The sequence below is a fragment of the Osmerus eperlanus genome, chromosome 5 (genome assembly GCF_963692335.1).
Source record: "Osmerus eperlanus chromosome 5, fOsmEpe2.1, whole genome shotgun sequence".
NCBI lineage: Eukaryota > Metazoa > Chordata > Actinopteri > Osmeriformes > Osmeridae > Osmerus > Osmerus eperlanus.
The window spans coordinates 13577794-13592364 of record NC_085022.1 but is presented as its reverse complement, the minus strand read 5'-3'; positions in this window follow the sequence as shown (position 1 = coordinate 13592364).

The window sequence follows — 14571 nt, the reverse complement described above, 5'->3', positions numbered from 1 at the left end:
CAATGACACTTTCATTTAGTCATGTAGCAGACGCTCCTATCCAGAGCGACTTACAGTAAGTACAGGGACATTCCCCCGAGGCAAGCAGGGTGAAGACACAACATCATTTGGCACAGCCGGGAATCAAACTGGCAACCTTCTGATTATTAGCCCGATTTCCTAACCGCTCAGCCACCTGATTATTTTACAGATATATTTAAAATAAGTCAAGGAGGTTGTGGTTCTTTATTGCCATGAACACATTTAAACTGCCCAATAGAAATGTGTGAATTGGAAAATAGTTTACATAAAAGAACTCATCTAATCTCTCATCTTTTGCCTTCTTGATGTGGTTGGACATCACAGGGACTACTACAGCCCTTATTAGTATGATCTCGGGTCATATTGACCTTAAGACAATAGGCATTACTTTTTTGTGGCAGCTACACTGAATTTCCTTTTTTGATTAACCCAAATGTCCACTTTTGGGGTCATTATAGGACGCTACTTTGGAGGCCCTGTACTTAGATTAATGTTTTCTTAGGTTTGAACATTTTGGGTCATTATGATCCCAGGACAATATGAGGGTTCAGGTTTCTAGTCAACACTCCCATAAAAGCAGTCCAACTTGCTCTTCTATTTCCCAAGGCTACTCTTACATTTGCATAAAAGAATACCTACACAATTAATGCCTCAAACACAACCTGGTAACTGCACTGCCACTTCTAACAAAATGTCAATACATTTTATATATGCTACTGTAGTTTATTTGCTTGGCTTCACAGTAAATATAAATGACAATGCAATAGCATGACATCAAAGCACAAAACACAGACTTATTTTGAAACTGTTTCATTACGTGATCCCATGTTGTATCTGCCTTGTGAACTCCTGTGGAATATAAAAGCACTACAATATGGCATTGTATGCTGCCCGTTATATAACCAACTGTATTTGTTCACCTCCCAACATATTTAAGGCATCGTCCTTCTCCTACTTTCTTTTTGAAGTCCGTTCATAATCAGCTTTTAAACTTTTTACCAGTTTATAAATTCCTGATCTTAACATCTCTTTAATGTATTGTTGGTACTTTTGTATAATGCTGCTTGTAACATTTTTTTTACTAGGGCCTGTAATCATATTTAAATCATGAATAACAGGCCTTATAGATGTATTTACATAAGTTAATCATATTTAAATCATGAACAACAGGCCTAATTAATGTATTTATTTTCATGCCTAAAAAGTTCATGTTTACAGGACATTTAGGTGGACCTTAAAAAAGTGTTACGCTTTGTCTAAATAGTGTTTACAATGACAGATATTTTCAGCGTAACGATTCAAACATTCTAGCTTAATAATTCATGCACACTTCCAGTTTGTATGGAGGAATGTTATTATTGGTGACTTATTATGAGATCTTGATATTTTGAACACGAATAGTAATTGTATTTTCCTCATAGTGGAGGCATTGCTGATAAATATAGGCTACTATAATTCCCCCTAGATGTTTTGCACTGTTAATGTTACCCCATGAGATTGTGGGTGTTGGACTGCACAATGTAGCAATGTTTTTTATTTGTTTGTATGAACTGGTTACTCATTTTCAGGGATAAGACTGAACCAGAATAAACTGGATTAGACCAGATAAGACTAGGAGAACCCTTGTATACTGCGGGGAGGAGGACTCTGGCTCTAAAACAGGAGGCAAGACTCCTCATTTATTTACCATGTCAATGTCATCTTGCACCCACACACTCGCATACATACATGTATTCGTGTATGAAATATGCAAGAAACTTTCAAAACATGTTGAGTGTTTCTTATTTTCTCTTTCAAAGGAAGATTAAAGACGGAACCAATATTATTTACAAATTGTTGTTACCGAATCATTCATGCATCCATGAATTAACATTCAACTACAAACTCAAGAAAACTTGTGTAAATATCTGCGTTTTGATTTTTAGATATGGAAGTATATGAATGCAGTTAAGGAATGCATGTAATTGCTCTAAGGAGGATGCAATTAAAGTTTGTATTAGTGTATTGTTTTAGAGTAAAGAGTGAGGCTTTCAAAACTAACTTGTGTGCATAACATGCAAAACAATCCACTCAGTATCCCTGAGTCTATTAGTACCTGACTATATGTAGGAGTAGAAAAGTAACTATCTACAAAGCTTCTATACAAAAAAAAAACAAGAACAATTGAGGTGTTATGTATATGGCAGGCGGCCACATGCTACTTGTGGACAAACAGCTTTAATTAAGTAGGTTTTCTTCACTGCCTCCCACAGACAATAGTAATGGTGTGCATCCATGTCACTTTGCCAAGAAAGAAAACTTGTTTGATCCCTGTGACTGCATCAGAGCGCCTTGTAAAGTTCACGTTATCTCACACATTATGACATGAACGTTGTTTACCTATGATGGTTACCCAGTGGTTCTATCGAATGCTTGTGACAATATCCTATCCTATCCTATTTTTATAGCATGCATCATGTTTGCATGTGTGAATTCTAAACAGAGGTGCACCAGTACTTGTACATGACGTTTATGTTTTTCAGACTACTATGGAAAAATATTGCCTTAAAATCTCACTGAACTTTTGGAATTGTGCAATGCCTTCAGATATTTAATGACTGATTCTCATTTTGTGTCAGTACAAGTGTTTTTGTATAATCATTCACAGCCACTGTCAATCATGCGTTGTTCATCTCAGATGCAGTGGTAAAAATGATGTGAATAGGTGACAGTGGAGTCTGAACAGTAAAGTCTATGTTGTTTTGTCAACAGGCAGAATCTAAAGAAACCCAAATCCAACTCAATAAAGGCCGGTACATACAACCATAAATTCACTTAGTATAATTTTTTTATCCAAAGATAAATACAGGGGGCATTTGAACTTGCGACCTCTTGATCTGCAGTATAATGCTCTACCACAGCTAAACCCATCCCCTATAGCTTGAACCACCCCTATGTAGTCATATAATCAAAGCCACTTTTTCTAACTGTTATTACAGTCTTATTCTTTAATAACTCTTTACCATTATTGTAGAAGTTAGATCATTCTAAGGAATACATTTAAACCTTTTTGTTTATTGATTCTAGTGCAACCCATATTTAGTCTGATAATTATGCATTTAATTTCAGAAAAAAAACATTTTCTTATCTTAATCAAAATATTTTTATAAAAATGTTCTGTATTCAAATATACAAAATACAGTATGAAAAGAAAGGGGTGTGTATAGTTCAGTTGTAGATCATTTGCCTGCAGAGCAAAATGGCCCAGGTTCAAATCCCCCATGCGTGTCACTTGGATAAAAGCATCTGCTAAGGGAATACTAGTCATAATTTCGTTATTATCCAAATGTACTTTGGAGAAGTGCAATCAATGTCTGCAATAACAGTTGAACTATACTTCACACCTTTCAATGAAGGCAACCCTCAACATAGCTTTTACTGTTCTAGGTGGAGGCATAACCTACTGCAAATTGATATATAAATAACTATTTCTGTATTCGGTATAATAATTTTCAATAAAAAATGCATATCAAACACATATGTCTTAACACTAACACTTTTATTTTTAGGTATTACAATGACATGAACTGTTTCAACCCCAACTGCCACACCACAGGATGAGGGTGTCAAGCGTTTTCTTTTGTTTTTCCCTAAAGGCACCCAACAACCAGTTGACATTCTTGGCAAGTGGTTTGACAGAGTGTGTGGGGGCTGTTTTGTAACAAGTGACATTGCGCTAATTGTGTCCATGTTACTTTTTTCTTCTTCTGACTTTAGGCAAACACTTGTGTTGTCCAAGATTTTAATTGGATCTTTAAATTCAAGTTATATTTATCCCCATACATAGATTAAAGTGATTTATTTATTGACCTACACTTCCCACTTGAAAACCTTTTACCGATCCAAAAAATTAACTCCATTGACGTAACTGACTGTAATAACTGACTATATCATAACTGACTGTAATAGCTCACTGTCATAATTGACTACTTCATAATATGCGAGAGCCCAGCAAATAATTGTAACCTTTCAATACTTTATACATGCAATGATGAATCCCTCCCCCCCATCCCCTCAAATAACAATCACGTGGCTTGTTTGAGCTAACACACAGACGCACACACACAAACCTTTACCCTGCTTATTAACTGGCATTTGTCCAATGGATGTTTTTTCACATACTCACCATCGTGATTTTCACGTTGCATTTTACTTGCAGAGCATTAGGTATTTGAAACAAATGAACAGAAAGGGTAATTCAATATGAAAACACTCAGCTCTAGTTTGGCATTATGCACAGAAATCCCAACAGAATGAGGGATTCAAAAGCAATAAAGAAGATGTTAAAAACCTCTGCAGCTAAGGAACCCAATTTAACAGACATCAATATGAGCGGGGGCATCAGAGATGCTGTTGGGAATGATTCTCTTGCTTTGTGAATACCAACGTATACCCAAGTTCCACATCAACCTGCAAGTTAGTAGCAGATGGAAAACAACCCCATGCAGACATAGGAGGGTATTAACACAACGCTTGACTCTGTGACGGATTGCATTGCATTGCACTCTGCATGGATTGGCACCACTGTACCTCTCCGGTCTCCTTGCACCCTATTGCCCCGCAAGGACACTTAGATCTCAAGATGCCGGCTATCTGGTGGTTCCCAAAATTAAGAAAAAAACAGCTGGAGGTAGGGCGTTCTCATATAGAGCGCCTCTTCTCTGGAATAAACTACCCGTCTCAATTAGGGAGTCTGATACTGTTTCGACGTTTAAAATTAGGTTAAAAACATTATTGTTTAGTCAATTCTACGACTGTTAAAGGTAAGTATGTTACTAGTTGGAGGCAACGGGGGACGGGTTGTTTCCATCCTTATTCTTTAAGTATAACTTATTTTAGAGTTCTCTTCCCCTGGAACAGATTTCATGTTCCAAATGAGGGGGGCTGTCGCTGTCTTGGTGTGTGGGGTTGCATCAAATTCCCCTTTTTTGCTCTGTTAAATTGCTGCACCAGTCCACACTTGACCGGTGGGGATCTCATTCTATTATGACTGTAACTGTTAGCTGCTCCTGGCATTCTCTAATCCCTGCTCTCCTCTCTCTGTCCCCCCCACACACATCCCTTGTGGTGTGGGGGGTTTGAGTTGTCAGCACCTGCCTGGTCGTCGGTCAGCCAACGCTGGACCTGGTCGCGAGTCTCCCGGTCCTGTCCTACATCTATAAAGTTGAATAATGGATTTTGGTGTTTTAAAAACCCATCGACACTGTATGACTATGTTTAGCCTGTGTTCTGCTCCTCTCTCCCACCAACCGTCTCTGGAGGAGGGGATCCCTCTCTGAATTGCTCCTCCCAAGGTTTCTTCCATTTTTTTTCTCCTGTTGAGAGTTTTTGGGGAGTTTTTCATTGTCTTCCTTGAGGGTTTAGGTTGGTTGAGGGGCAGTTCTATGGGCATATGTGAAGCCCTCTGTGACATGCTTGCGTGTAAAAAGGGCTATACAAATAAATTTGATTTGATTTGTGACATTTTGGAAGTGCCTTTCCCAAACTTCTTCCCCAACTGCACTGCATAAGGATTTGAAAACCCCTGAGGGTCTTTGCTGCCTACATCAATATAGAACTGCAAGGAGAAACACATTGCAAGCAGATCATAATCTATATATGAGCAAGAAACATTCCCCCCTCTGCTATTCTTTGAAGGGGAGTGATGCGTGGATGCCAAATATAGAAATATATTTTCGTGCTCTTTCTATTCTTAGACCAGGCAAACCATTCTGCCACATTAAAGTCTTTTTTTAGACTTTGTTACATAATAAACATATAAATGGTGCCCGATAGAAGCATTTGCTTCCTTACTCTGAAGGAAAGAGAATATTTAGCCACACAATAATGCTGCTCCAAAAATAGACTGTGATCTTTGTGGTAAATTTTGCAATTCGTATTTTTTCATTATAAAGACTGTCCTTTTTAATTATTCATCAGGCCAAATTTTGTAGCAGAATGGATTGGGGGGGAATAGCCTAAGGGATTGTGTGAAGTTGTTTACAATGCATCATTTGGTTAGTTGAGGGGGAGGAAATGATTTGATGTTGGAGGCATGTCATCTTGTTTGTGCATTAAAGCAATAAAACTCATCAAGGAAAAAATAAGATGCATTTTGCCATAATACACACAAAGGCTGGAGCGTAGTTGGTTTCACGGCACTGATCAACTTCTGTGAAAGAATTGATCAAGTGCGCAAAGAAAGAAGGGTCCTCCTCACACTCCCACCATGCCGTGCTCCTCGCACTCCCATCATGCATTGCTTCTCCCTTCATGCTCTGCAGTGGTGGAATGACCTCCCTGTTCACATATCCATCCCTAACGGTCCTTTCATGGGGGTCTCTCTTTCCCTCGAATAATCTCTCTCCTGCTGCCCCGGGCTAAGGGCACCAAAAGCAGCCGTTCATCCCTTCTTGTTATACCTGTAATTGTGTCCCTTCTCTATATATTGTATTTGAGATCCTGTTGATAGGTAGGGAGACAGAGAGGGGATGACATGCAGTCCGAATCTAACTCGGACCTCTGCGGTAAGGCCTCAGCTCATTCAGTAATTCTATCTCAAGTAATTGAGATGCTATTGTTGCACTGTGGTACTTGTTTTCGGTTGACTGTGCCTATAAATACAGACTGTTACTTGACTCAGACTATTGAAATACTATTAAAACTCTACACTTCTGATCTTCAATCGTCTGCCGTGCTTTCTTTTTGCACTATTTTTTGTTGTTGGATAAAAGTTGATATGGATAAAAGCATCTGCTAGATGTATAAAATGTGAATGCAACGTGAAAGAGACACCTCATCTTCTAGTTGTATGTCTGCAAATTATAAATGAAGACATTGACATTTGTCGATGCACTGAAAGAAAAAGTCTGTTGAATTTACATAAATGAAGTATGTACATTGGTTGCACGCAATAAAATCATGTTTAGCCAACATGAATCTTTCATTGGAATATACTGAACAATTTTACATCAGACACACATGGTTTAATTACACAATTTAAACCCAAAGATTTCATGTTCAATTAACAATAAAATCATGTTTTGCCAACATGAATCTTTCATTGGAATATACTTATTCCATACTTATTAATTATATATTGGTAAAACGATTGTATTACGCAATTTAAACCCAAAGTTTTCATGTTCAACAAATTTAAGCTGGTTATGTATTTTTTATGCTAGGGCCATAATCAATGTATTTTTCATGTTTAATGTACTATATTTATTCAGAATTTGTTAAATTGACATCTCTACTTGAAGTATGAATTTAGTGGTATGGTATGAACATCAATATCATATCAGTTCAACAATTAACACAATATTCCTTAAATGTCTACAAAATAAGCACCAGGACACACTGAACAGATTTTAAGTGTCTTTGCACTTTTTATTTTGCGGAACTGCAAACTGCAAAATAAATGGGTTCTTCAATGCACTATAGAATTTTTAAATGTGCCACTGCAGGTAGCTCAACAAAAAAAATCAAACAAGGTCGTTCTACATCCCTACACATTTCAGATGGATTTATTGGTATGGTATGAACATCACTATTATATCAGTTAAACAATACACAAAATTCCTTAAATGTTTACAAAATAAGCAGGACACACTGAAGAGATGTTCAGTGCCTTTGAACTTTGGGGAATCGCAAAATAAATGTTTTTTTCAATGCACTATATAGAACATTTAAATGCTGCATCATGTGAGTAAACCCAGACTTCAAAGTACAATTTTAAGGCTTATTTAATATGAACACACCGTGACATAAGGAAACCATAAACAAACACAGAGGGGTACCACAGCAGGATAAAGAGGTCATCTCGGAGTATTAAAGAGCAGTAGAGCTGTTAGGATGTTAGATGTTAGAGAGTAAAGGTGTTGGACTGCAAGAGGAGTTTTATGAAATTCTAATGTGAAACAGGTACGTCTTTTATGCTTTGTACAGTAGTTATAATGTCTCTGCACTATGTCTGTGTTTATGAGTGCGCGTGTGAGTGCTAATCAATTTGTTGTTGTCACTGTCTTGAGTAATAATATGGACTTGTTGGTTTTAAATGTGCCACTTCAGGTAGCTCAAACAAAACAAAACTTGAATAATGAAAAAAAAGTGTGATGTACAGAGCATACAAAACGGAAGAAAAAGGAATTCAAACGTCGGTCTCAAAGAGTTTGATTTTTAGAGCTTGTGCCCTCTTGGAAAGCGTGCTTCCTTCCAACTCCATGATAACTTTTTGTATCACCTCAAAGGTGTACCTCAGTTGAGCAGGGTAGTCCAGATTCAAGTTGTACATAAGACCAAACAGCATGGCAGTTGCACATGCCACACTTGGTAGCTCCTGCAACACTGCTTGACTTTCAAGGACAATCCCGACGTCTGCCACTTCACCCGAGTCACTGATGGTAAAGATTCCCACTGTGGTTTCCTCAATGCCCTCCTGGATGGCAGATCTGTCTGCAGTCTGGAGAGGAAACAATAGTCTTTGTTTTATTTGGAATATGCACATTGGTCTGAAATGGTGTCACATTTTTGGTTTCAGTTCTAATATTCACACAAGATGGTTATAATAAAAAATATTATAATAAACTTCTCACGGTAAACTGAATGCATCCCATTTCTGCTCTCAACAATACATCAGTTTGACTTACCACATACTCCCTCATTAGGTGCGCTGGGTCCTCATGGAGGTAGATGCAGAGTCCCTTGATGATGCACTCCCTTGCAAACTCAATGTCATTGTTCTGGAAAGAGAGTCTTTTCATTGGTCTTTCCCCCCCTCCACATCTCAAAAAGATATAATTTTACACACCAACACCACTGTAGTACAAACACTCTACATCATTTGCAAGCAAAATATCACATTACACTTTTTAAATCAGCATCGTGTTGCAATACGTATGTTTTTTTTCTGGAATAAATGTACTTGCTTGATCAATGGCTTCCCGGATGGTCTTCAGTCTATTGCCTATCATTCCTCCTCTTTTTCCAAACAGCTTCAAAAGCCCAAAGGTGTGTATGTCAAGCTGAGACAGGAATCTTGATTGGAGAGGCATTGTTGTAATACGCTTAAACTCTGCATTTATCTGAAAGCACACAGTCAAAGATTTATAATAACCTATATTCAACAGCTACAATACATGACGTGCGTGTGTGTTTGAGTGTAGACTGGCTTCCAGGCTAGCAGTTCCTGAGCAATACACCTGCTGAACATGCCATGTAAAAAACTCCCATACCTCACATACGTCGAAGAACGCTGGCCATCTTGCCCTGATGGTCTCTACCATGGGTTCATTTGAAACCACTTCTTGTCTCCTATATGCAAATGTTCTGTCCATTTTCACCTTTACTAGCTCCCTGTTGTTCCTTCTCTTAACATCAGAGAGAAGTTCTTCTCTGAGCTTTTCCAAGCTCGTCTCAGATTCCCCAACTGGAAAGGGGGGGCAGTAGTTTACTTCAGACCGCCGAGGTTTCTTTATGGCAGCAGCAGGACTTAACTTTCCTTCTGGCTTGTGCTTCAGGGAATTTATCATCACTTCAGTGCAACCTAGTTTTCTCAACTGAGTGCGGTATATGGCAAGTTTATTCCCCAAACTAGCCTTCCATCCGGCACAACCTGTTACAGAACCTTTTTCAGTCAAGCAAGGATGCTTTGATACAAGGGCCTTCGCAACCATGTTCAACTCGTGGCCAGAGCAATAAAGTTTGGACTTTACAATTTCTTGCACCAAGGCTTCTAGAATGTTGGACTTTAGTCTAGGATCTGGAATAAGAAGTTTGCCGTTCTCTTTGTAAGCAGTATTGCCCCTGTCAAGTTTGAACTCGGAATCATATGAGAACTGTGGCACATGGAAACTGGCAGGCCAAGCTGATCTTGTCAAGTGTAGTGACTCGGGGGAAGACAGAATATCCGTATCAAGAGACCGATGAGATGAAGATGATTCACTGGCAGGTGAAGCTGGAGGCAGAACTGAAGGAGAACTGAAGGGGGTTGCAGCAGCACATTGGGAATCTGAAGATGAACTCTCAATCCGGATTACTTTAATTGTCCCTCTATCCTGGAGTTCATCTATCGATGTGAGGTTCATGAACTCATTGCCGAATAGTGAATCCATGAATTGAAGTCTGAAGGCACAATTAAGCTCACACTGTCTCTTTACTTCCTCAACCATTTCCTGAACAGATCCAGGGAAGCCATCTTGAAACTTCAGTCTTCGGCAGTCATTGTCTTCTAAAATAACCCTCATCACTGTGGAGGCAGACATTTTGCAAATTCTTAATCTGTGAAACAAAAATGCCAGATTTAATGATTACTCAGTGTGCAAATTATAATGTAACAGAGTGAGACAGGCAATTGTGCAGTGTAAATTATAAACAGAGGGGAAAAATATACCAATTGTAGGGCTGTAAGAATAAATTTAGGGATTATAATGTAATTTGAATATTAATGTTGAAATTGCCAGTTGAATGTGTGTATATATATATATACGAGAAACGAGAATGTGTGTGTGTTGGCAAACACACATTCTCGTTTAATAATCTCAAATAATAAAGGCATACAAATTCGAATGGGATTATAGAGAAAGATTGACAGCCCTAAACAATGGACAAGCTGTTTAAATGTGATACCCAACACAATCAGTGTTTCCCCTACCATTATATTAGGGGGGCGCCCTGCCCCCCCTGGAAGATCAAGTAAAAAATAAATATTAATATTTTATATATAGCACCCGATCACAAAATAAGTAATTTCAGGTTACCTTTCCTATAAAACAGGTGTATAGCTTGCTCTTTTATTAAACAAACTAAATGGCCTTATGTTATTTATCTTATTTACACGAAGGCATGTCATTTCTGTCTCTACATGGTCGCCACCTTTTATTTCATTTTATGTCATCAACCAACCTTTTATGAGGATATGTCTTTTTAAGGTTACCATGCGGCTTGTTCCAACTCGGTAATCACTCAATGGATAACCATCCGTCAGTTCATCAAGTGCCAGAAGTTTAAGTTCTTTTGTGGGTGACGGGTTTAGTGCAAAGGCTCTATAGTGGTCACTGTACCACCCACACAGCACATTCACAAAAAGGAACAACTTGTCATTGATGACACACATTTGAAAGATTTCTGCAAACTCCGGTAATCCATATGCTGACCCATGAGCAACAACCATACCCTTACAGTACTGTATTCCAAAACATGATGCCTTCTTGGCAAGATGCACTTCAAATGTGTCAGGGTACTTCTGCCTAATAGCCTGAGCCATTTCATCTTTCACCACATCTATTGGGACTGTGGATACATTAGAAACCTCTAGGTCAGATTTACCATACGACGGAGAGTTTAGATGGAAAGCAATCATCAGCTGATGTTTTGAAGCCAAGGTCAAAGGTATGTTCCTGAAACAGCTGGTATGTTTAACAATCTGCTTGAAAAAACTGTGCTTGGCCTCAAAGCGCATTGTCCAATGTACGACAAGAGGACCAAAAGCACGGATCATGAGAGGGTAGTGCTCTAAATAGTGGTGCTTTGGTAGAAGTCTGATATCAGGAAACTGCTCTTGATACCTTTGCCTATGTTCAATAATCTTACTTTCAAGGTAGGAAATGGATTCATCAGTATGTACTGGCGCAACAACAAGTTCAACAATCTCTTTCAAATCCATGAGCACAAGCCATGCTGGCTCATTTTCTGGTATAAGTGGTCCTATCAAAAATGAAAGCAACCTCAATAAGGTCCAGTTCTCATGAGCATTGCCGCCTATGGTTTTACGACTTACAAAACTTATTGGTACTACATGTGGTTTGTTAGTCTTATCTGTCCATTTATAGGGAAAAGACAATATGATCTTGTTAAGGTCATCTAATTTGAAAAAACCCTTTGAAATAAGTAATGCAAGGCAGTGAGAAAGCTCGGTTGGCACGATTCCTTCAAAAAGATCATGAGCAAGATCAGGGGGATAGCCGCTGACAACATTAAAGTAAAGGAGATGTTCAGTTAAAACACACTCTCGTTTAACCCCAAAGCAATTTTTGTTAGTCTCCTGTGATGACTTTACATGGCATTCATGAAGCTGTTTAGTTCTTGGGTTGAAAACACCAGATGCAACACAATGGGATTGGACATCACAACTCTTTCCTGTGCAATACCGGCAATAGTAGTCTCCGGAAAAGCTTTCAACAAATCCAGCCATGCTGTGAGCTCCCAGGTTGTCTGCAGCCACAGTCTGCACTGTACCTTTAAGAGATTTGCCTAATAGTGGGATATATACACCATCCTCTAGAGTTTTAATGTCTTGTAAAAGAGGCTGTAATACTTTTGTATAACCATACTTTTTTACATGATCACTTTTTGCTAGCAACGCCAAGTAAATCGATGACAAAGATGAGTGGGAACCAGGTGGGAGGTTACCAAGTATCCAATAAACTGCACAAAGCTTGTGTTTCTTTCTAGACGTGCCTAGAGGGTTACATGTCTCAAAATCGTCCACATAAAGGCCTAGTGATATTCTTAACTCGTCGTTGTTTAAGAAACTGTTCTCTTGAAAATGGGAACCATCTTGGGGGGCCTTATATTCATAAAACTGATCATGTTGAATCTGCTGCTGTCCCCTATGATTTTGCAAGACCTTATCAAGTATATGTTGCTGACTTAGAATTTGCTGCAGAGACTTCAATATTGGTACATACTGAAATGTGTGATTCTCTTTTGCGTCCAAGACATACGTAGCTGGTTCCACAACTCTAAATATTTTCTTATAATATTGTCTGCGTTGATACGAATTACTCAATGGGCCACCCTTTTGTAAAGCTTTATGCACTGGGGTAGCTGAGCAAACTGCCGTGGCAATTTCTGTTATAAGCGATTGGTCTATTTGGATGTTGTTGCTTTGAAATATGTCACTAACAATACTACTAGACAAAGGGATAGTAGGAGAGCTAATCAAGTGGTGGAGCTCTTGTAAAAACTCATCAATGGCTGTTCCTGGTACATGGACCAAATATTCTAGTTTTAATAAAGCAGCTGCAAGTTGTTGCTCAATTAAACCAGCGAGTTCCCTGGGCTGTGCATTAACATCCGAGCATACGCATGAAACCTCATCACTATCATCTTCCTCTCTGTCAGACAATGGTGCATCTGTTGGAGGTGCTAGTCTAGTGGTTCTCACTATACTTGGTTTGAAGTCAGTTAGTGTATGTGGTGTATGGTGACGACTTCTATGACTTTTAAAAGTGCCATAAATATTGGTTTTAAAATCGCAACCTAAAAACATGCAGGAAACACTCTCATTCCTCTTAAGATGTGTGGTAATATGACTAAAGTAGTCTCTTTCTGTTGCTAAATCCTTACATGCACATAAGTGACAACAAAATACAGAAAGCGCTGTTGGTTTCTGAGAAACTTGTGTGGAATGCACTCTATTATGGTGAACAATTAAAGCATTCCATGTTTTAAATGAGCATGGGCAGGTCAAATATGTACAGGGATAGCGAGAGGTGCGTCCAAAATGAACATGTTTTAGTTTATAATGATTCAGAAGTTCAGACCTACTTGAAACAGAAGTTGAACACGCCTTACACTTCCACATTCACTGCACAAAGAGAGAGATAAAAAAAAAAATGGAATTTGAATTGAATATTTACACTACATAAAATAGAAAATAGTCTTGTGAAGAATAGCCTACTCACCACTACTATAAAGCCTTTGGCAGACCCTCAAACCACAAACGGAAACAGTAACAAATTAGGATCTGTGAAAATATTAGGCTACATTAAATACACTTCTAGGAGTCTGAATTCGTCGTACAATGATTAGAAACGAAACTTATTGCGATAAACTGACCACATATTGGGAATCTACACGGTTACTTCCTCGCCTGGAAACATTTTACTTTAAAAAGTAAAATATTACCAATAATATTCACAAAAAATACCAAATAATATTATAACCAATATTATTACCGAAATATTGTACTAGTGGAAAAGGAATGCACCACCCGTGGGCTAATTACCCCATGAAGCTAAGCCAAGGAGATTATTGCTAGCTAGCTATGCAATATTTGCATCTAGCCCCATGTGTAGCTAGCACTCACTCTACAAACACTTCAGTATATATTAGGGGTGTAACGATACACTCAGCTCACGATACAATATGTATGACGATACTGGGTGTACAATACAATACGTATCACGATATTTTGATTTTTGTTTAAAATTAAATTATTTATTTCCAAAACATTTAACATTTTCAATAACTTTCTTTGTTGTACATACAATTTAGTTAACTCAGTTCAAGCGATTTCTGTGAATGCACGCATGACGCAGAGTAGGTCGCGTGCTGGTATCTCAACCAATAGGATCAAACGGACGTCATATTGTAAAAATATTGCCATAACTCTATGATACATATTGTACCATTTTTGTATTGGGATATATTGTTCCACGATATATTGTTACACCCTTAGTCCATATGTAAGCACATGACCAGTTAGCGAATGTTAACAAGCTGACAGCGTGTACAATAAGGTGCTTGAAT